Below are 24,716 nucleotides of genomic sequence, written 5' to 3'. Positions count from 1 at the left end.
ACCTATTGTGAATGGTGGATCCTGTGTTATCTACTGTATATAGAGGTGTTATCAGTCATTGTACAGGAGGAGGAGGTGAGCTGTGTCATCACCTATTGTGAATGGTGGATCCTGTGTTATCTACTGTATATAGAGGAGTTATCAGTCATTGTACAGGAGGAGGAGGTGAGCTGTGACATCACCTATTGTGAATGGTGGATCCTGTGTTATCTACTGTATATAGGAGTTATCAGTCATTGTACAAGAGGAGGAGGTGAGCTGTGACATCACCTATTGTGAATGGTGGATCCAGTGTTATCTACTGTATGTAGAGGTGTTATCATTCATTGTACAGGAGGAGGAGGTGAGCTGTGACATCACCTATTGTGAATGGTGGAACCTGTGTTATCTACTGTATATAGAGGTGTTATCAGTCATTGTACAGGAGGAGGAGGTGAGCTGTGACATCACCTATTGTGAGTGGTGGATCCTGTGTTATCTGCTGTATAAAGAGGTGTTATCAGTCATTGTACAGGAGGAGGAGGAGGTGAGCTGTGACATCACCTATTGGGAATGATGGATCCTGTGTTATCAGCTGTACATAGAGGTGTTATCAGTCATTGTACAGAAGGAGGAGGTGAGCTGTGACATCACCTATTGTGAATGGTGGATCTTGTGTTATCAGCTGTATATAGAGGTGTTATCAGTCATTGTACAGAAGGGGGTGAGCTGTGACATCACCTCTTGTGAATTGTGGATCCTGTGTTATCTGCTGTATATAGAGGTGTTATCAGTCATTGTACAGGAGGAGGAGGTGAGCTGTGACATCACCTATTGTGAATGTTGGATCCTGTGTTATCTGCTGTATATAGAGGTGTTATCAGTCATTGTACAGAAGGAGGAGGTGAGCTGTGACATCACCTATTGTGAATGGTGGATCCTGTGTTATCTACTGTATATGGAGGTGTTATCAGTCTTTGTACAGGAGGAGGTGAGCTGTGACATCACCTATTGTGAATGGTGGATCCTGTGTTATCTACTGTATATAGAGGAGTTATCAGTCTTTGTACAGGAGGAGGAGGTGAGCTGTGACATCACCTATTGTGAATGGTGGATCCTGTGTTATCTACTGTATATAGAGGTGTTATCAGTCATTGTACAGGAGGAGGAGGTGAGCTGTGACATCACCTATTGTGAATGGTGGATCCTGTGTTATCTACTGTATATAGAGGTGTTATCAGTCATTGTACAGGAGGAGGAGGTGAGCTGTGACATCACCTATTGTGAATGGTGGATGCTGTGTTATCTACTGTATATAGAGGTGTTATCAGTCATTTTACAGGAGGAGGTGAGCTGTGACATCATCTATTGTGAATGGTGGATCCTGTGTTATCTACTGTATATAGAGGAGTTATCAGTCATTGTACAGGAGGAGGAAGTGAGCTGTGACATCACCTATTGTGAATGGTGGATCCTGTGTTATCTACTGTATATAGAGGAGTTATCAGTCATTGTACAGGAGGAGGAGGTGAGCTGTGACATCACCTATTGTGAATGGTGGATCCTGTGTTATCTACTGTATATAGGAGTTATCAGTCATTGTACAGGAGGAGGAGGTGAGCTGTGACATCACCTATTGTGAATGGTGGATCCTGTGTTATCTACTGTACATAGAGGTGTTATCAGTCATTGTACAGGAGGAGGAGGTGCGCTGTGACATCACCTATTGTGAATGGTGGATCCTGTGTTATCTACTGTATATAGGAGTTATCAGTCATTGTACAGGAGGAGGAGGTGAGCTGTGACATCACCTATTGTGAATGGTGGATCCAGTGTTATCTACTGTATATAGAGGTGTTATCATTCATTGTACAGGAGGAGGAGGTGAGCTGTGACATCACCTATTGTGAATGGTGGAACCTGTGTTATCTACTGTATATAGAGGTGTTATCAGTCATTGTACAGGAGGAGGTGAGCTGTGACATCACCTATTGTGAGTGGTGGATCCTGTGTTATCTGCTGTATAAAGAGGTGTTATCAGTCATTGTACAGGAGGAGGAGGTGAGCTGTGACATCACCTATTGTGAATGGTGGATCCTGTGTAATCTACTGTATATAGAGGTGTTATCAGTGATTGTGCAGGAGGAGGAAGTGAGCTGTGACATCACCTATTGTGAATGATGGATCCTGTGTTATCTGCTGTATAAAGAGGTATTATCAGTCATTGTACAGGAGGAGGAGGAGGTGAGCTGTGACATCACCTATTGTGAATGATGGATCCTGTGTTATCAGCTGTACATAGAGGTGTTATCAGTCATTGTACAGAAGGAGGAGGTGAGCTGTGACATCACCTATTGTGAATGGTGGATCTTGTGTTATCAGCTGTATATAGAGGTGTTATCAGTCATTGTACAGAAGGGGGTGAGCTGTGACATCACCTCTTGTGAATTGTGGATCCTGTGTTATCTACTGTATATAGAGGTGTTATCAGTCATTGTACAGGGGGAGGAGGTGAGCTGTGACATCACCTATTGTGAATGTTGGATCCTGTGTTATCTGCTGTATATAGAGGTGTTATCAGTCATTGTACAGGAGGAGGAGGTGAGCTGTGACATCACCTATTGTGAATGTTGGATCCTGTGTTATCTGCTGTATATAGAGGTGTTATTAGTCATTGTACAGAAGGAGGAGGAGGTGAGCTGTGAAATCACCTATTGTGAATGGTGGATCCTGTGTTATCTACTGTATACAGAGGTGTTATCGGTCATTGTACAGGAGGAGGAGGTGAGCTGTGACATCACCCATTGTCAATGGTGGATCCTGTGTTATCTACTGTATATGGAGGTGTTATCAGTCATTGTACAGGAGGAGGAGGTGAGCTGTGACATCACCTATTGTGAATGGTGGATCCTGTGTTATCTACTGTATATGGAGGTAACATAGTAACATAGTAACATAGTAACATAGTTAGTAAGGCCGAAAAAAGACATTTGTCCTTCCAGTTCAGCCTATATTCCATCATAATAAATCCCCAGATCTACGTCCTTCTACAGAACCTAATAATTGTATGTTACAATATTGTTCTGCTCCAGGAGGACATCCAGGCCTCTCTTGAACCCCTCGACTGAGTTCGCCATCACCACCTCCTCAGGCAAGCAATTCCAGATTCTCACTGCCCTAACAGTAAAGAATCCTCTTCTATGTTGGTGGAAAAACCTTCTCTCCTCCAGACGCAAAGAATGCCCCCTTGAGCCCGTCACCTTCCTTGGTATAAACAGATCCTCAGCGAGATATTTGTATTGTCCCCTTATATACTTATACATGGTTATTAGATCGCCCCTCAGTCGTCTTTTTTCTAGACTAAATAATCCTATTTATCAGGTGTTATCAGTCATTGTACAGGAGGAGGAGGTGAGCTGTGACATCACCTATTGTGAATGGTGGATCCTGTGTTATCTACTGTATATAGAGGAGTTATCAGTCTTTGTACAGGAGGAGGAGGTGAGCTGTAACATCACCTATTGTGAATGGTGGATCCTGTGTTATCTACTGTATATAGAGGTGTTATCAGTCATTGTACAGGAGGAGGAGGTGAGCTGTAACATCACCTATTGTGAATGGTGGATCCTGTGTTATCTACTGTATATAGAGGTGTTATCAGTCATTGTACAGGAGGAGGAGGTGAGCTGTGACATCACCTATTGTGAATGGTGGATCCTGTGTTATCTACTGTATATAGAGGTGTTATCAGTCATTGTACAGGAGGAGGAGGTGAGCTGTGACATCACCTATTGTGAATGGGGATCCTGTGTTATCTACTGTATATAGAGGTGTTATCAGTCATTGTACAGGAGGAGGAGGTGAGCTGTGATTTCACCTATTGTGAATGGTGGATCCTGGTAAATGGTCATCTCCCACATCAGTATCAGGTGACCGCCCCTTGCCTCCATCAGCATCTGGTGACCGCTCGTCACCTCTATTATCAATGTACGGTATCTGTCGCGTCCATCATCAGTATCTCGTGACCTCCCATCACCAGTATCTGGTGACCGCCCCTCGCCTCCATCAGCACCTGGTGACTGCTCATCACCTCCATTATCAATATACTGTGACTGTCGCTTCCATGATCAGTATCTGGTGACCGCCCCTCGCCTCCATCATCAGCATCTGGTGACTGCCCCTCGCCTCCATCAAGCAGTATCTGGTGACCGCCTGTCACCTGCATCACTTCTTCCCGTCACTTGTACACAGGTTATGGAATTTCTCGGCAGGAGGTTGTGCCAAACATCTTGGAGAATTGGCCCCAGATCTCCTGTGTATGAGGCTTGTGCGGATCCTTCTGTCCCTTCATGTGATCCCAGACAGACTGTATGACATGATCAGGGCTCTGTGGGGCCTCACCTCCAGGACTTCTCGTTCTTAATGCCATTGGTTGGATGGTGGCGGTCCCTGTCCTGCTGCAGACACATTTGGAGGCAATCAGACGCCTCCTGATGGCGTCACATGATGGGTAAAGGATCTGCCGGGATTTCTCAGCGTTGAGGACACCAAGAAATGGACAAAGCTGAAGACCATGGACAGAGCGGTCGTCCAAGTGCAGCAGATAAGACGCATCACGTTACCTCCCATGGAAATCTCAGTCTGCCTGGGGTCACATGAAGAGACAGAAGCTGCATACACAGAAGATCTGGGGTCGATGCTTCATGATGTTTGGCACAATCTCCTGCCCAGTTCCTTCAAACGCTTTCTGCTTTGACGCTGTTCTTAAGGCAACGGTTGTCCAAATACTGACGTGATTTAGATGTCAATTTTGTTCATTAATATTGCGTTTCATTAATTAATAAAAATAAACTATTAACTCTTCAATATTTTTAAAGCTTTTTACTTTGCAGCAGTTCTTCAACACCTGCCTAAACCGACACAACAGATATATATACATGCACACGCACGCAGTACCATATATTTACAAATACATAAATTATATATATATATATATATATAATTGGCGTGTTTTTCCACGGATCGTCTAACCCTGCATTGTGCGGAGCGCTGCATGGATTACACTGGTGGGAGGGTCTATTGTCACTACCATGGTACGCGGCTCAGCCTGTTTAGCCATTCCATCTGCTGCAGAGACTGCGGGCTGACACTACAATGACAGGATCCGCACTGGAACAAAGGCACATGACAAATCCATAATACACCCCAAACAGGCGACATCCAGGACTGGGGGCATGGACTGAGGCTGCCTGACCTGCAGGGCTTTCATGTAAGGTGAGGAGGATGGTGCTATGCTCCCAGATGATGGCCACCCCTATAGCTATGCAGCATCCGACCCGTCACTACGTATATATACTCATATATATATGGATACATCATGGCCGGGCCTGTTCTAGTGTTACAGGATCCATTTATTTATCGACCACACCGTGGATCTAATGGAATCTATATTTATTTCCTATATCTATTGCTATCTTCTAACCACTCATCTATGACCTCTCCTATATATACAATGCACCCCTTATCTGTCCATACTCTGCACACTGATACACCTCCTCCATACCCCCCATTATTTAGAATGCTCATCCTGATGGACCCCTTTTTGGAGGGTAGTAAACGTTGCGCGGTCGGTTTAGTCCTTGTCCCTGAATGACTGCAGAGATTTCCATCTCATTCCCCACCAGAGTGCGCAGAGCGAGGGGCTGCTGGGGGGGCGGATTATCTGGTGGGTGCTGAGGACCATGAATTATGAGCTATAGCCTGGCCTCCATGTAATAGGCCCATCATCCCAGGAGAAACCACTGACCTCACAAATCAGTCCCTACATCATAGCTATAAGAAGGGGCAAACATGGCGTCCGGCGGTCCATGGCGCTCTACTACTGAGGCTTCTACTGATATCCCGGATAAAAGAAAGATTTATCTCCTTAATCTGGATGATGACAGATGTTCTTCATATGAGGAAGGCCTGATACAACATAGGTATAAAAACAGGAGGTCTCCACTACAGTCACCAATAGCAGAATTATATATATACAGGTACAGCTGGTATAACCTGGGCATCTCTGTATATAATTATATATGTACAGCTGGTATAGCCTGGGCATCTCCTGTATATACCACAATTATATGCGTACATCTGGTATAACTTGGGCATCTCTGTATATAATTATATATGTACAGCTGGTATAGCCTGGGCATCTCCTGTATATACCGCAATTATATGCGTACATCTGGTATAACTTGGGCATCTCTGTATATAATTATATATGTACAGCTGGTATAACCTGGGCATCTCCTGTATATACAGTAATTATATATGTACAGCTGCTATAATCTGGGCATCTCCTGTATATACTTATATATGTACAGCTGGTATAACCTGGGCATCTCCTGTATACAATTATATATGTACAGGTGGTATAACCTGGGCATCTCCTGTATACAATTATATATGTACAGGTGGTATAACCTGGGCATCTCCTGTATATAATTATTTATATACAGCTGGTATAACCTAAGTATCTCCTGTATATAATTATATATGTACAGCTGCTATAACCTGGGTATCTCCTGTGTATAATTATATATGTACAGCTGGTATAACCTAGGCATCTCTGTATATAATTATATATGTACAGCTGGTATAACCTGGGCATCTCCTGTATATAATTATATATGTACAGCTGGTATAGCCTGGGCATCTCCTGTATATACCGCAATTATATGTCTACAGCTGGTATAACTTGGGCATTTCCTTTATATAATTATATATGCACAGCTGGTATAACCTGGGTATCTCCTGTATATAATTATATATGTACAGCTGGTATAGCCTGGGCATCTCCTGTATATACCGCAATTATATATGTACAGCTGGTATAACCTGCATTTCCTTTATATAATTATATATGTACAGCTGGTATAACCTGGGTATCTCCTGTATATAATTATATATGTACAGCTGGAATAACCTGGGCATCTGTATATAATTATATATGTAGAGCTGGTATAACCTGGGTATCTCCTGTATATAATTATATATGCACAGCTGGTATAACCTGGGCATCTCCTGTATATAATTATATATGTACAGCTGGTATAGCCTGGGCATCTCCTGTATATACCGCAATTATATGTCTACAGCTGGTATAACTTGGGCATTTCCTTTATATAATTATATATGTACAGCTGGTATAACCTGGGTATCTCCTGTATATAATTATATATGTACAGCTGGTATAGCCTGGGCATCTCCTGTATATACCGCAATTATATATGTACAGCTGGTATAACCTGGGCATTTCCTTTATATAATTATATATGTACAGCTGGTATAACCTGGGTATCTCCTGTATATAATTATATATGTACAGCTGGAATAACCTGGGCATCTCCTGTATATAATTATATATGTACAGCTGGTATAACCTGGGTATCTCCTGTATATAATTATATATGTACAGCTGGTATAACCTGGGCATCTTCTGCATATAATTATATTAACAGTCTATGTGCCTCCCCTTCACATTCTCCTCCAGGATCTTTTCTCACGCCTCATTCTACCTTCATACACATTAATATGGAGTTGCTTCTCTGGAGGTTGTGGTAGCCATCATAATGTGTAGAGGGCAGTGAGGGGTCCATATGTACTGTGTAGGGGTGTGTGGGAGCCATCATATTGTGTAGGGGGGCTGTGGATGATATAGGACTCTACATGGAGGCTGTGGGAGCCATAATACTGTGTAGGGGGTTGTGGGAGCCACCATATTGTGTAGGGGGGCTGTGGAAGCCATCAGACTCTACATGGGGGCTGTGGGAGCCATCATACTGTGTAGGGGGCTGTAGAAGCCATCGGACTTTACATAGGGGCTGTGGGAGCCATCGTACTGTGTAGGGGGGCTGTGGAAGCCATCGGACTCTACATGGGGGCTGTGGAAGCCATCATACTCTGTAGGGGGCTGTGGGAGCCACCATACTGTGTAGGGGGGCTGTGGGAGCCACGATACTGTGTAGGGGGGCTGTGGGAGCCATTATACTGTGTAGGGGGGCTGTGGAAGCCATCGGACTCTACGTGGGGGCTGTGGGAACCATCATACTGTGTAGGGAGGATGTGGAAGCCATCAGACTCTACATTGGGGCTGTGAGAGCCATCATACTGTGTAGGGCAGCTGTGGGAGCCACCATAATGTGTTGGGGGGGCTGTGGGAGCCATTTTACTGTGTACGGGGCTGTGGAAGCCATTGGACTCTACATGGGGGCTGTGGGAGCCATCATACTGTGTAGAGGGGCTGTGGGAGCCATCATACTGTGTAGAGGGGCTGTAGGAGCCACCATATTGTGTAGTGGGGCTGTGGGAGCCATCATACTGTGTAGGGGGCTGTGGAAGCCATCATACTGTGTAGGGGGCTGTGGAAGCCATCATACTGTGTAGGGGGCTGTGGAAGCCATCAGACTCTACATGGGGGCTGTCGGAGCCATGATACTCTGTAGGGGGCTTGGGAGCCACCATACTGTGTAGGGGGCTGTGGGAGCCATCATATTGTGTAGGGGGGCTGTGGATGCCATCGGACTCTACATGGGGGCTGTGGGAGCCATAATAGTGTGTAGGGGGTTGTGGGAGCCACCATATTGTGTAGGGGCTGTGGGAGCCATCATACTGTGTAGGGGGCTGTGGAAGCCATCATACTGTGTGCGGGGCTGTGGAAGCCATCGGACTCTACATGGGGGCTGTCGGAGCCATTATACTGTGTAGGGGGGCTGTGGAATCCATTGTACTCTGCATGGAGGCTGTGGGAGCCATCATACAGTGTAGGGGGCTGTGGAAGCCATCATACTGTGTGGGGGGCTGTGGAAGCCATCGGACTCTACATGAGGGCTGTAGGAGCCATCATACTGTGTAGTGGGGCTGTGGAAGCCATCTGACTCTACATGGGGGCTGTGGGAGCCATCATAATATGTAGAGGGGCTGTGGAAGCCATCGGATTCTACATGGGGGCTGTGGGAGCCATGATACTGTGTAGGGGGGCTGTGGAAGTCACCATACTGTGTAGGGGGCTGTGGGAGCCATCAAACTGTGTAGGGAAGCCGTGGAAACCATCTGACTCTACATGGGGGCTGTGGGAGCCATCATCCTGTGTAGGTTGGCTGTAGGAGCCATCATACTGTGTAGGGGGGCTGTGGGAGCCAACATACTGTGTAGGGGGCTGTGGAAGCCATCAGACTTTACATGGGGCTGTGGGAGCCATCATACTGTGTAGGGAGGCTGTAGAAGCCATCAGACTGTACATGGGGGCTGTGGAAGAAATCATACTGTGTAGGGGGGCTGTGGAAGCCATTGGACTCTACATGGGGCTGTGGGAGCCATCATACTGTGTAGGGGGGCTGTGGGAGCCACCATACTGTGTAGGGGGGCTGTGCGAGCCATCATACTGTGTAGGGGGGCTGTGGAAGACATCGGACTCTACATGGGGGCTGTGGGAGCCATTATACCATGTGGGGGGCTGTGGGAGCCACCGTACTGTGTAGGGGGGCTGTGGGAGCCATCATACTGTGTAGGGGGGCTGTGGAATCCATTGGACTCTGCATGGGGGTTGTGGGAGTAATCATACTGTGTAGGGGGGCTGTGGAAGCCATCGGACTCTACATGGGGCTGTGGGAGCCATCATACTGTGTAGGGAGGCTGTAGAAGCCATCACACTGTACATTGGGGGCTGTGGAAGAAATCATACTGTGTATGGGGGCTGTGGAAGCCATTGGACTCTACATGGGGGCTGTGAGAACCATCATACTGTGTAAGGGGGTTGTGGAAGCCATCGGACTCTACATGGGGCTGTGGGAGCCATCATACTGTGTAGGGGGGCTGTGGAAGCCATTGGACTCTACATGGGGCTGTGGGAGCCATCATACTGTGTAGGGGGGCTGTGGGAGCCACCATACTGTGTAGGGGGGCTGTGCGAGCCATCATACTGTGTAGGGGGGCTGTGGAAGACATCGGACTCTACATGGGGGCTGTGGGAGCCATTATACCATGTGGGGGGGCTGTGGGAGCCATCATACTGTGTAGGGGGGCTGTGGAATCCATTGGACTCTGCATGGGGGTTGTGGGAGTAATCATAATGTGTAGGGGGGCTGTGGAAGCCATCGGACTCTACATGGGGCTGTGGGAGCCATCATACTGTGTAGGGGGGCTGTGGGAGCCATCATACTATGTAGGGGGGCTGGGGGAGCCATCATACTGTGTACAGGGGTTGTGGAAGCTATCGGACTCTACACGGGGGCTGTAGGAGCCATCATATTGTGTAGGGGGGCTGTGCAAGCCATCGGACTCTCCATGTGGGCTGTGGGAGCCATCATACTGTGTAGGGGGGCTGTGGAATCCATTGGACTCTGCATGGGGGTTGTGGGAGTAATCATAATGTGTAGGGGGGCTGTGGAAGCCATCGGACTCTACATGGGGCTGTGGGAGCCATCATACTGTGTAGGGGGGCTGTGGGAGCCATCATACTATGTAGGGGGGCTGGGGGAGCCATCATACTGTGTACGGGGGTTGTGGAAGCTATCGGACTCTACACGGGGGCTGTAGGAGCCATCATATTGTGTAGGGGGGCTGTGCAAGCCATCGGACTCTCCATGTGGGCTGTGGGAGCCATCATACTGTGTAGGGGCGCTGTGGGAGCCAGCATACTGTGTAGGGGGGCTGTGGGAGCCACCATACTGTGTAGGTGGCTGTGGAAGCCATCAGACTCTACATGTGGGCTGTGGGAGCCATCATACTGTGTAGGGGGGCTGTAGAAGCCATCGGACTCTACATGGGGCTGTCGGAGTCATCATACTGTGTAGGTGGGCTGTGGAAGCCATCGGACTCTACATGGGGGCTGTGGGAGCCATCACACTATGTAGGTTGGCTGTGGAAGCCATCGGACTCTACATGGGGGCTGTGGGAGCCATCATACTGTGTAGGGAGGCTGTGGAAGCCATCACATTGTGTAGGGGGGCTGTAGAAGCCATCGGACTCTACATGGTGGCTGTGGGAGATATCACACTATGTAGGTTGGGTGTGAAAGCCATCGGACTCTACATGGAGGCTGTGGGAGCCATTATACTGTGTAGGGGGGCTGTGGAAGCCATCTTACTCTGCATGGGGGCTGTGTGAGCCATCATACTGTGTAGGGGGCTGTGGAAGCCATCGGACTCTACATGGGGGCTGTGGGAGCCATCATACTGTGTAGGGGGGCTGTGGAAGCCATTGGACTCTACATGGGGGCTGTGGGAGCCATCATATTGTGTAGGGGGGCTGTGGATGCTATCGGACTCTACATGGGGGCTGTGGGAGCCATAATAATGTGTAGGGGGTTGTGGGAGCCATCATATTGTGTAGGGGGGCTGTGGAAGCCATCAGACTCTACATGGGGGCTGTGGGAGCCATCATACTGTGCAGGGGGTTGTGGGAGCCACCATATTGTGTAGGGGGGCTGTGGAAGCCATCAGACTCTACATGGGGGCTGTGGGAGCCATCATACTGTGTAGGGGGCTGTAGAAGCCATCGGACTCTACATAGGGGCTGTGGGAGCCATCGTACTGTGTAGGAGGGCTGTGGAAGCCATCGGACTCTACATGGGGGCTGTGGAAGCCATCATACTCTATAGGGAGCTGTGGGAGCCACCATACTGTGTAGGGGGGCTGTGGGAGCCACCATACTGTGTAGGGGAGCTGTGGGAGCCATTATACTGTGTAGGGGGGCTGTGGAAGCCATCGGACTCTACGTGGGGGCTGTGGGAACCATCATACTGTGTACGGAGGATGTGGAAGCCATCAGACTCTACATGGGGGCTGTGAGAGCCATCATACTGTGTAGGGCAGCTGTGGGAGCCACCATAATGTGTTGGGGGGGCTGTGGGAGCCATTATACTGTGTACGGGGCTGTGGAAGCCATCGGACTCTACATGGGGGCTGTGGGAGCCATCATACTGTGTAGGGGGCTGTGGAAGCCATCATACTGTGTAGGGGGACTGTGGAAGCCATTGGACTCTACATGGGGGCCGTCGGAGCCATTATACTGTGTAGGGGGGCTGTGGAAGCCATTGTACTCTGCATGGAGGCTGTGGGAGCCATCATACTGTGTGGGGGGCTGTGGAAGCCATCGGACTCTACATGAGGGCTGTAGGAGCCATCATACTGTGTAGTGGGGCTGTGGAAGCCATCTGACTCTACATGGGGGCTGTGGGAGCCATCATAATATGTAGAGGGGCTGTGGAAGCCATCGGATTCTACATGGGGGCTGTGGGAGCCATGATACTGTGTAGGGGGGCTGTGGAAGTCACCATACTGTGTAGAGGGCTGTGGGAGCCATCGAACTGTGTAGGGAAGCTGTGGAAACCATCTGACTCTACATGGGGGCTGTGGGAGCCATCATCCTGTGTAGGTTGGCTGTAGGAGCCATCATACTGTGTAGGGGGGCTGTGGGAGCCAACATACTGTGTAGGGGGCTGTGGAAGCCATCAGACTTTACATGGGGCTGTGGGAGCCATCATAATGTATAGGGAGACTGTAGAAGCCATCAGACTGTACATGGGGGCTGTGGAAGAAATCATACTGTGTAGGGGGGCTGTGGAAGCCATCAGACTCTACATGGGGGCTGTGAGAACCATCATACTGTGTAGGGGGGTTGTGGAAGCCATCGGACTGTACATGGGGCTGTGGGAGCCATCATACTGTGTAGGGGGGGCTGTGGAAGCCATTGGACTCTACATGGGGCTGTGGGAGCCATCATACTGTGTAGGGGGGCTGTGGAAGACATCGGACTCTACATGGGGGCTGTGGGAGCCATTATACCATGTGGTGGGGCAGTGGGAGCCACCATACTGTGTAAGGGGGCTGTGGGAGCCATCATACTGTGTAGGGGGGCTGTGGAATCCATTGGACTCTGCATGGGGGTTGTGGGAGTAATCATACTGTGTAGGGGGGGGTGGAAGCCATCGGACTCTACATGGGGCTGTGGGAGCCATCATACTGTGTAGGGGGGCTGTGGGAGCCATCATACTGTGTAGGGGCGCTGTGGGAGCCAGCATACTGTGTAGGGGGGCTGTGGGAGCCACCATACTGTGTAGGGGGCTGTGATAGCCATCAGACTCTACATGTGGGCTGTGGGAGCCATCATACTGTGTAGGGGGGCTGTAGAAGCCATCAGACTCTACATGGGGCTGTGGGAGTCATTATACTGTGTAGGTGGGCTGTGGAAGCCATCGGACTCTACATGGGGGCTCTGGGAGCCATCACACTATGTAGGTTGGCTGTGGAAGCCATCGGACTCTACATGGGGGCTGTGGGAGCCATCATACTGTGTAGGGTGGCTGTGGAAGCCATCATACTGTGTAGGGGGGCTGTGGAAGCCATTGGACTCGACATGGGGCTGTGTGTTGTGAATTCCGCTCTTGGGCTCCCTCCGGTGGTTTTAAGTGGTATGGCTGCTCCTTGGATTTAGCAGTCTGCAGCTGCTTCCACTGATTGTCTTTCTGCTCGGCAATTTATGCCTGGCTCTTCCCTTCAGCCAGTGCCACTTGTCAATGGTTCCTGGTTGGATTCACATCTCTCTTGGATTTCCCTGATATCCTGACCAGTTCAGCAAAGATAAGTCCTTGCTTTGCTCTTTTCTGTCCACATGTTGTGGACTTATTCGTTCTGTGCATTCTATGTTTTGTCTAGCTTGTCAGTATGGATTAATTCAGTTAAGCTGGAAGCTCTGGGAAGCAGATTTACCCTCCACACCTTTTGTAATGTATTGTACATAGTCTGTTAAGAGTCTTGTGCTTGGGTGCGAGGAAGACACAGGAGACAGAGGTTTAGTTATAACTTGCTTGTATTACTTCATACAAGTAGGTCACAGGGAAAAGGGCTTCACACAATTGCAGGTACACAGGCAGGAGACATGGCAGATGGCACGGCAGGTCGGAGTAAACATTAAGTCCAACATTTAGCACAAACTGGTTCCAAGTCTCTCTCTGTTACTTCCCTTGCAAATGTAGATCAGCATGCAGCAGAGTTCCAGTATCCAGAGATCCTCAGTAGTAGATGGAGAGTCCAAGGCTTCCAGGAGCAGGTAACAGGCTGACTGCAGACATGATTCAGAAGCACTGATTGCACAGCTGAGGCTGCTTAAAAAGGCAAGAGGCTGAGAACAGGGCAGAAACACAGAAGCTAGAAACTCCATACTGACTCAGGGCAAAGTAGCTGCAGCAGGACAAAGCAAAATGGCCGACGGAAAAACCAGGTTACAATAACAGAAAATCACAGCAGATATAACAAAGAGACCGAGAACCTTACACCTTTAGTCAGGTGTGGAGATTTTTGTAAACTCTGTGTGGATTTTTGTAGTTTTTATACTGACCACACAGTATTCTATCCTGTCCAATCTATCTAGCTAGACTGGCCTCCTGTGCTTCATCCTGGTTTCATTCTGTGTATGTCTTTTCCCTCTCCACTCATAGTCATTACTTGTGGGGGGCTATCTATCCTTTGGGGATTTTCTCTGAGGCAAGGTAGTTTTCCTGTTTCTATCTTTAGGGGTAGTTAGTTCTCAGGCTGTGACGAGGTGCCTAGGGAGTGACAGGAGCATCCCACGGCTACTTCTAGTGTTGTGTTGAGCTTAGGGACTGCGGTCAGTACAGGTACCACCTCCTTCATAGCTCGTCCCATGTTGCTCCTAAACAACCAGATCATAACAGTACAAGTGGCCATTTTTTCCGATGATTGGGAGTCTCATGTGAAGCAGGTCAGGATGGTATTCCAGATCCTTCGTGATAATGCTTTATTTGTGAAGGGGTCTAAGTGCCTATTCGGAGTTCAGAAGGTCTCTTTTTTGAGTTTTATTTTTTCTCCCTCGTCTATGGAAATGGATCCTGTTAAGGTCCAAGCTATTCATGACTGGATTCAACCCACATCTGTGAAGAGCCTTCAAAAATTTTTGGGCTTTGCTAATTTTTATCGCCGTTTCATTGCCAACTTTTCCAGTGTGGTTAAGCCCCTTACTGATTTGACGAAGAAAGGCGCTGATGTGACGAATTGGTCCTCTGCGGCTGTTGAGGCCTTTCGGGAGCTTAAACGCCGATTTACTTCTGCCCCTGTGTTGCGTCAGCCGGATGTTTCTCTTCCTTTTCAGGTTGAGGTTGACGCTTCTGAGATTGGGGCAGGGGCCGTTTTGTCTCAGAGGGATTCTGATGGTTCTTTGATGAAACCGTGTGCTTTTTTTTTCCAGAAAGTTTTCGCCTGCGGAACGCAATTATGATGTCGGCAATCGGGAGTTGTTGGCTATGAAATGGGCGTTTAAGGAGTGGCGACATTGGCTTGAGGGAGCTAAGCACCGCGTTGTGGTCTTGAGTGATCATAAGAATCTGATTTACCTCGAGTCGGCCAAGCGGCTGAATCCTAGACAGGCTCGATGGTCCCTGTTTTTCTTCCGTTTTGATTTTGTGGTCTCGTATCTTCCGGGATCTAAGAATGTTAAGGTTGATGCCCTCTCTAGGAGTTTTTGCCTGATTCTCCTGGAGTCCTTGAGCCGGTTGGCATTCTTAAGGAAGGGGTGATTCTTTCTGCCATCTCCCCTGATTTGCGGCGGGTACTTCGGGAATTTCAGGCTGATAAGCCTGACCGCTGTCCTGTGGGGAAGCTGTTTGTTCCTGATAGATGGACAAGTAAGGTAATTTCTGAGGTTCATTGTTCAGTGTTGGCTGGTCATCCTGGGATTTTTGGTACCAGAGATTTGGTTGCTAGGTCCTTTTGGTGGCCTTCCTTGTTGCGCGATGTGCGTGCTTTTGTGCAGTCCTGTGGGACTTGCACCCGGGCCAAGCCTTGCTGTTCCCGCGCTAGTGGGTTGCTTTTGCCTTTGCCGGTCCCTGAGTGGCCCTGGACGCATATTTCCATGGATTTTATTTTGGATCTTCCTGTTTCCCAGAAGATGTCTGTTATCTGGGTTGTTTGTGACCGGTTCTCTAAAATGGTCCATCTGGTACCTTTGCCTAAGTTGCCTTACTCCTCAGATTTGGTTCCATTGTTTTTTCAGCATGTGGTTCGTTTGCATGGCATTCCGGAGAATATTGTGTCTGACAGAGGTTCTCAGTTTGTCTCTAGGTTTTGGCGGACCTTTTGTGCTAGGATGGGCATTGATTTGTCTTCGGCGTTTCATCCTCAGACTAATGGACAAACTGAGCAAACTAATCAGACCTTGGAAACCTATTTGAGATGCTTTGTGTCTGCTGATCAGGATGATTGGGTGGCTTTCTTGCCGTTGGCCGAGTTTGCCCTTAATAATAGGGCTAGTTCGGCTACTTTGGTTTCACCTTTCTTTTGTAATTTTGGTTTTCATCCTCGTTTTTCTTCAGGGCAGGTTGAGCCTTCTGACTGTTCTGGTGTGGATTCTGTGGTGGACAGGCTGCAGCAGATTTGGACTCATGTGGTGGACAATTTGACGTTGTCTCAGGAAAAGGCTCAATGTTTTGCTAACCGCCGTCGGTGTGTTGGTCCCCGGCTTCGTGTGGGGGATTTGGTTTGGTTGTCTTCTCGTCATGTTCCTATGAAGGTTTCTTCCCCTAAGTTTAAGCCTCGGTTTATTGGTCCTTATAAGATTTCTGAAATTATCAATCCGGTGTCTTTTCGTTTGGCTCTTCCAGCCTCTTTTGCCATTCATAATGTTTTCCATAGATCTTTGTTGCGGAGATATGTGGTGCCCGTTGTTCCCTCGGTTGATCCTCCTGCCCCGGTGTTGGTTGAGGGAAAGTTGGAATATGAGGTTGAGAAAATTTTGGATTCTCGTTTTTCGAGGCGGAGGCTTCAGTATCTTGTCAAGTGGAAGGGTTATTGTTGTGAGTTCTGTTTTTGGGCTCCCTCTGGTGGTTACTGATGGTACTGGGTGACTTGTCTTTCCTGGGTCTCTGGGTTCCACCTGTTCCATCAGGATATGGGAGTTTCCTATTTTACCTGGCTTTGCTGGCATTTCCTCGCCGGTTATCAATGTATCCAGTGTGTCTTGTTACCTCTGCTCCCTGCTCCTAGAACCTTCTGGTCAAGCTAAGTTTGGATTTTCCTGTTTTGGTGTTTTGCTTTATTTGGTTTTTAGTCCAGCCTGCAGATATTTGATTCTTTGCTGCTGGTTGCTCTAGTGGGCTGAAATTGCTCCTCATGTACCATGAGTTGGCACATGAGTTCAAGTAATTTCAGGATGGTTTTTTGAAGGGTTTTTCGCTGACCGCGCAGATCACTTTTGTATTCTCTGCTATCTAGCTTTAGCGGGTCTCATTTTGCTGAAACTGTTTTCATACTGCGTATGTGCTTTCCTCTCATTTCACCGTCATTATATGTGGGGGGCTGCTATTTCTGTGGGGTGTTTCTCTGGAGGCAAGAGAGGTCTGTGTTTCTTCTAATAGGGGAAGTTAGATCTTCGGCTGGAGCGAGACGTCTAGGATCATCGTAGGCACGTTCCCCGGCTACTTTTATTTGTGTGTTAGGTTCAGGGTCGCGGTCAGCTCAGGTTCCATCGCCCTAGAGCTTGTTTGTATCTGTGCTTGTCCTTTAGTGATCCCCTGCCATTGGGATCATGACAGTATAACCGGCCCACAAAGTGTTAATTGTATTGGCTGAAGTAGGAGGATAAGTAGTCTGAGGAAGTTTTTTTTTTTTTTTTTTCTCTTTCCCTCAGAGTTTGCTGCCTAGCCTTATTGCAGCGTGGCTACTTCCTCCTCCTCTTAATCTTTGAATGGCTCTGATCCCAGCTGTTTATCATGGACGTCCAGAGTTTGGCTTCCAGCCTGAATAATCTTGCCGCTAAGGTTCAAAATATACAGGATTTTGTTGTACATGCGCCTATGTCTGAACCTAGAATTCCTGTCCCAGAGTTTTTTTCTGGAGATAGATCTCGTTTTCTGAATTTTAGGAACAATTGCAAGTTGTTTCTTTCTTTGAAATCTCGCTCCTCTGGAGACCCTGCTCAGCAAGTCAAGATTATTATATCTTTCCTGCGGGGTTACCCTCAGGATTGGGCATTTGCATTGGCACCAGGGGACCCTGCGTTGCTTAATGCGGATGCGTTTTTTTCTGGCATTGGGTTTGCTCTATGAGGAACCTAACCAAGAGATTCAGGCTGAAAAAGCTTTGTTGGCCCTCTCCCAGGGGCAAGATGAAGCAGAAATTTATTGTCAAAAATTTCGGAAGTGGTCGGTGCTTACTCAGTGGAATGAGTGCGCCCTGGCTGCAAAGTTCAGAGATGGCCTTTCTGAGGCCATTAAAGATGTTATGGTGGGGTTCCCTGCGCCTACTGGTCTGAATGAGTCTATGACTATGGCTATTCAGATTGATCGGCGTTTACGGGAGCGCAAACCTGTGCATCATTTGGCGGTGTCATCTGAACCGTCACCTGAGATAATGCAATGTGATAGAATTCAGTCCAGAAGTGAACGGCAAAATTATAGGCGGAAAAAAAGGTTGTGCTTTTATTGTGGTGATTCAGCTCATGTTATATCAGCATGCTCTAAACGCACAAAAAAGGTTGATAAGTCTGTTGCCATTAGTACTTTACAGTCTAAGTTCAGTCTGTCTGTGACTCTGATTTGTTCATTATCATCCATTTCCGTCGATGCCTATGTGGATTCAGGCGCTGCCCTGAGTCTTATGGATTGGTCATTTGCCAATCGCTGTGGGTTTAGTCTGGAGCCTCTGGAAGTCCCTATTCCTTTGAAGGGAATTGACTCTACACCTTTGGCTATGAATAAACCTCAGTACTGGACACAAGTGACCATGCGTATGACTCCTGTTCATCAGGAGGTGATTCGCTTCCTGGTACTGTATAATTTGCATGATGTCCTAGTGCTTGGTCTGCCATGGTTACAAACTCATAATCCAGTCCTTGACTGGAAATCATTGTCTGTGTTAAGCTGGGGTTGTCAGGGGGTTCATGATGATGCACCTCCGATTTCTATCGCTTCATCTACTCCTTCTGAGATTCCTGTGTTTTTGTTTGACTATCGGGATGTTTTTGAGGAGCCTAAGTTCAGTTCGCTTCCTCCTCATAGGGATTGCGATTGTGCTATAAATTTAATTCCAGGCAGTAAATTTCCTAAAGGTCGTTTGTTCAATCTGTCAGTGCCAGAGCATACTGCTATGCGGGATTATGTTAAGGAGTCCTTGGAAAAGGGACAAATCCGTCCATCTTTGTCCCCTTTGGAAGCAGGTTTTTTTTTCGTGGCCAAAAAAGATGGTTCCTTGAGGCCTTGTATAGATTATCGTCTTTTGAATAAGATTACCGTAAAATATCAGTATCCTTTGCCATTGTTGACTGATTTGTTTGCTCGCATTAAGGGGGCTAAATGGTTCACTAAGATTGATCTTCGGGGCGCGTATAATCTTATACGAATAAAGCAAGGTGATGAGTGGAAAACCGCATTTAATACGCCTGAGGGCCATTTTGAGTATTTGGTAATGCCTTTCGGACTTTCTAATGCTCCTTCAGTCTTCCAGTCCTTTATGCACGATATTTTCCGTGAATATCTGGATAAATTTATGATTGTGTATTTGGATGATATTTTGTTTTTTTCTGATGACTGGGAGTCTCATGTTCAGCAGGTCAGGAAGGTGTTTCAGGTCCTGCGGGCCAATTCCTTGTTTGTAAAAGGCTCAAAGTGTCTCTTTGGAGTCCAGAAGATTTCTTTCTTGGGGTATATTTTTTCCCCTTCTACTATTGAGATGGATCCCGTCAAGGTTCAGGCTATTTGTGACTGGACGCAGCCTACATCTCTTAAGAGTCTACAGAAGTTCTTGGGCTTTGCTAATTTCTATCGTCGTTTTATAACTAATTTTTCTAGTGTTGTTAAGCCTTTGACGGATTTGACTAAGAAGGGTGCTGATGTTGCTAATTGGTCTCCTGCGGCTGTGGAGGCCTTTCAGGAACTTAAGCGCCGGTTTTCTTCTGCTCCTGTGTTGCGTCAGCCAGATGTTTCGCTCCCTTTTCAGGTTGAGGTTGATGCTTCCGAGATTGGAGCGGGGGCGGTTTTGTCACAGAGAAGCTCCGATGGCTCAGTGATGAAGCCATGCGCGTTTTTTTCTAGAAAGTTTTCGCCGGCTGAGCGGAATTATGATGTTGGTAATCGGGAACTTTTGGCCATGAAGTGGGCATTTGAGGAGTGGCGTCATTGGCTAGAGGGTGCTAGACATCGTGTGGTGGTCTTGACTGATCACAAAAATTTGATTTACCTTGAGTCTGCCAGGCGTCTGAATCCTAGACAGGCTCGTTGGTCACTGTTTTTCTCTCGTTTCAAATTTGTGGTTTCATACCTGCCAGGTTCAAAGAATGTGAAGGCGGATGCTCTTTCTAGGAGTTTTGTGCCTGACTCCCTTGGAGATTCTGAGCCCTCTGGTATCCTTAGGGATGGGGTGATTTTGTCTGCTGTCTCCCCAGACTTGCGACGTGCTTTGCAGGAGTTTCAGGCGGGTAAACCTGATCGTTGTCCGCCTGAGAGACTCTTTGTTCCGGATAATTGGACCAGTAGAGTCATCTCCGAGGTCCATTCTTCTGCGTTGGCAGGTCATCCTGGAATATTTGGTACTAGAGACTTGGTGGCCAGGTCTTTTTGGTGGCCTTCCTTGTCGAGGGATGTGCGTTCTTTTGTGCAGTCTTGTGAGGTTTGTGCTCGGGCTAAGCCTTGCTGTTCTCGGGCCAGTGGATTGTTGTCACCTTTGCCTATCCCGAAGAGGCCTTGGACGCACATTTCCATGGACTTTATTTCGGATCTCCCTGTCTCTCAAAAAATGTCCGTCATCTGGGTTGTGTGTGATCGCTTTTCTAAAATGGTTCATCTGGTACCCTTGCCTAAGTTGCCTTCCTCCTCTGAGTTGGTCCCTCTGTTTTTTCAGAATGTGGTTCGTTTGCATGGGATTCCTGAGAACATCGTTTCTGACAGGGGATCCCAGTTTGTGTCTAGATTTTGGCGGACGTTCTGTGCTAAGATGGGCATTGATTTGTCCTTTTCGTCTGCATTCCATCCTCAGACGAATGGCCAGACTGAACGAACTAATCAGACCTTGGAAACTTATTTAAGGTGTTTTGTTTCTGCTGATCAGGATGACTGGGTTACCTTTTTGCCGCTGGCCGAGTTTGCCCTTAATAATCGGGCTAGTTCTGCTACCTTGGTTTCTCCTTTCTTTTGTAATTCGGGGTTTCATCCTCGTTTTTCCTCTGGTCAGGTGGAACCTTCTGATTGTCCTGGAGTGGACATGGTGGTGGATAGGTTGCATCGGATTTGGAGTCATGTGGTGGACAATTTGAGGTTGTCCCAGGAGAAGGCTCAGCAGTTTGCTAATCGCCGTCGCCGCGTGGGTCCTCGACTTCTTGTTGGGGACTTGGTGTGGTTGTCTTCTCGTTTTGTTCCTATGAAGGTCTCTTCTCCTAAGTTCAAGCCTCGGTTCATCGGTCCCTATAGGATCTTGGAAATTCTTAACCCTGTGTCGTTTCGTTTGGATCTCCCGGCATCGTTTGCTATTCATAATGTGTTCCATCGGTCGTTGTTGCGGAAGTATGAGGTACCTGTTGTTCCTTCGCTTGAGCCTCCTGCTCCAGTGCTGGTGGAGGGAGAATTGGAGTATGTTGTGGAGAAGATCTTGGATTCTCGTGTTTCCAGACGGAAACTCCAGTATTTGGTCAAGTGGAAGGGTTATGGTCAGGAGGATAATTCTTGGGTGGTTGCCTCGGATGTTCATGCTGATGATTTGGTTCGCGCTTTTCATAGGGCTCATCCTGGTCGCCCTGGTGGTTCTCGTGAGGGTTCGGTGACCCCTCCTCAAGAGGGGGGTACTGTTGTGAGTTCTGTTTTTGGGCTCCCTCTGGTGGTTACTGATGGTACTGGGTGACTTGTCTTTCCTGGGTCTCTGGGTTCCACCTGTTCCATCAGGATATGGGAGTTTCCTATTTTACCTGGCTTTGCTGGCATTTCCTCGCCGGTTATCAATGTATCCAGTGTGTCTTGTTACCTCTGCTCCCTGCTCCTAGAACCTTCTGGTCAAGCTAAGTTTGGATTTTCCTGTTTTGGTGTTTTGCTTTATTTGGTTTTTAGTCCAGCCTGCAGATATTTGATTCTTTGCTGCTGGTTGCTCTAGTGGGCTGAAATTGCTCCTCATGTACCATGAGTTGGCACATGAGTTCAAGTAATTTCAGGATGGTTTTTTGAAGGGTTTTTCGCTGACCGCGCAGATCACTTTTGTATTCTCTGCTATCTAGCTTTAGCGGGTCTCATTTTGCTGAAACTGTTTTCATACTGCGTATGTGCTTTCCTCTCATTTCACCGTCATTATATGTGGGGGGCTGCTATTTCTGTGGGGTGTTTCTCTGGAGGCAAGAGAGGTCTGTGTTTCTTCTAATAGGGGAAGTTAGATCTTCGGCTGGAGCGAGACGTCTAGGATCATCGTAGGCACGTTCCCCGGCTACTTTTATTTGTGTGTTAGGTTCAGGGTCGCGGTCAGCTCAGGTTCCATCGCCCTAGAGCTTGTTTGTATCTGTGCTTGTCCTTTAGTGATCCCCTGCCATTGGGATCATGACAGGTTATAGCCAGGAGGATAATTCTTGGGTTGTTGCCTCTGATGTCCATGCCGCCGATTAGGTTCATGCTTTTCACTTGGCTCGTCCTGATCGGCCTGGGGGCTCTGTTGAGGGTTCGGTGACCCCTCCTCAAGGTGGGGTACTGTTGTGAATTCCGCTCTTGGGCTCCCTCCGGTGGTTGTAAGTGGCACTTTTGTGAGTTCTGCTCTTGGGCTCCCTCCGGTGGTTTTAAGTGGTATGGCTGCTCCTTGGATTTAGCAGTCTACAGCTGCTTCCACTGATTGTCTTTCAGCTCGGCTATTTATGCCTGGCTCTTCCCTTCAGCCAGTGCCACTTGTCAATGGTTCCTGGTTGGATTCACATCTCTCTTGGATTTCCCTGATATCCTGACCAGTTCAGCAAAAATAAGTCCTTGCTTTGCTCTTTTCTGTCCACATGTTGTGGACTTATTCGTTCTGTGCATTCTATGTTTTGTCCAGCTTGTCAGTATGGATTAATTCAGTTAAGCTGGAAGCTCTGGGAAGCAGATTTACCCTCCACACCTTTAGTCAGGTGTGGAGATTTTTGTAAACTCTGTGTGGATTTTTGTAGTTTTTATACTGACCGCACAGTATTCTATCCTGTCCAATCTATCTAGCTAGACTGGCCTCCTGTGCTTCATCCTGGTTTCATTCTGTGTATGTCTTTTCCCTCTCCACTCACATTCATTACTTGTGGGGGGGCTATCTATCCTTTGGGGATTTTCTCTGAGGCAAGATAGTTTTCCTGTTTCTATCTTTAGGGGTAGTTAGTTCTCAAGCTGTGACGAGGTGCCTAGGGAATGACAGGAGCATCCCACGGCTACTTCTAGTGTTGTGTTGAGCTTAGGGACTGCGGTCAGTATAGGTACCACCTCCTTCAGAGCTCATCCCATGTTGCTCCTAAACCACCAGATCATAACAGCTGTGGGAGCCATCATACTGTGTAGGGGGCTGTGGGAGCCATCATACTGTGTAGGGGGGCTGTAGAAGCCATCAGACTCTACATGGGGGCTGTGGGAGCCATCATACTGTCTAGGGAGGCTGTGGAAGCTATCGGACTCTACATGGGGGCTGTGGGAGGCATCATACCTTGTAGGGGGGCTCTGGAAGGCATCGGACTGTACATGGGGGCTGTGAGAGCCATCATACTGTGTAGGGGAGGCTGTGGAAGCCATCGGACTCGGCATGGGGCTGTGGGAACTGTTGTGAATTCTGTTGTCGAGCTCCCTCCTGTGGTCGTGAATGGTACTTCGGCGAGTTCTGTCTATGGGCTCCCTCTGGTGGCTGTGAGTGAAGCTGCTGCTTCTGAGGTTCCTTACACAGGTGACGTGGTTTATCCTTTGGTTGACTGCTCTATTTAACTCCTCTCAGATCGTTACTCCATGCCAGCTGTCAATGTTTTTGCATTGGTTCAGTTCGCTCCTGGATATCTCTGGTGACCTGCCTTCTCCTGCAGAAGCTAAGTTCCTGATAGTCATTATTTGTTCACTGTTTTCTTGTCCAGCTGGTTTTCATGATTTTGTCTTGCTAGCTGGAAGCTCTGGGATGCAGAGTGGTCCCTCCGCACCGTGAGTCGGTGCGGAGGTCTTTTTTGCACACTCTGCGTGGTCTTTTGTAGGTTTTTGTGCTGACCGCAAAGTTACCTTTCCTATCCTCTGTCTATTTAGTTAGTCTGGCCTCCCTTTGCTGAAACCTGTTTCATTTCTGCGTTTGTGGCTTTCATCTTTACTCACAGTCAATATATGTGGGGGGCTTCCTTTACCTTTGGGGAATTTCTCTGAGGCAAGGTAGGCTTTATTTTCTATCTCTAGGGCTAGATAGTTCTTAGGCTGTGACGAGGCGCCTAGGTCTGGTCAGGAGCGCTCCACGGCTATTTTTAGTGTGTGTGATAGGATTAGGGCTTGCGGTCAGCAGAGCTCCCACATCCCAGAGCTCGTCCTGTATGAGGTTTAATTATCAGGTCATTCTGGGTGCTCCTAACCACCAGGTCATAACAGTACAGCTGGCCCAAAGTATTAATGCATCTCAATAGAGGGATAAGAGAACTTCTGAGACCATTTTTTTTATTTGCACTGTGTTTTGTCTTTCTTTTCCCCTAGACCTTTGGGTGGTTCAGGACACAGGTGTAGATATGGACATTCAAGG

At 47.9% G+C, this 24,716-nt stretch overlaps 1 protein-coding gene across 1 annotated transcript in view; it reads left to right on the top strand.

Moving 5' to 3' along the window:
- The first annotated feature begins 5,096 nt into the window (after positions 1-5,096).
- The window catches only part of LOC138663061 (serine/threonine-protein kinase SBK1-like), a 35,235-nt gene continuing 15,615 nt past the window's right edge, over positions 5,097-24,716 (top strand). Inside the window, exon 1 of the mRNA XM_069749125.1 lies at positions 5,097-5,253. The gene's annotated coding sequence lies outside the window, so the exon portion shown is untranslated. The remainder of the gene's footprint in view (positions 5,254-24,716) is intronic.

The sequence above is a fragment of the Ranitomeya imitator genome, chromosome 2 (genome assembly GCF_032444005.1).
Source record: "Ranitomeya imitator isolate aRanImi1 chromosome 2, aRanImi1.pri, whole genome shotgun sequence".
Lineage (NCBI taxonomy): Eukaryota > Metazoa > Chordata > Amphibia > Anura > Dendrobatidae > Ranitomeya > Ranitomeya imitator.
The sequence above is the reverse complement of the archived record's forward strand: the minus strand, read 5'-3'. Positions and strand labels throughout refer to the sequence as shown.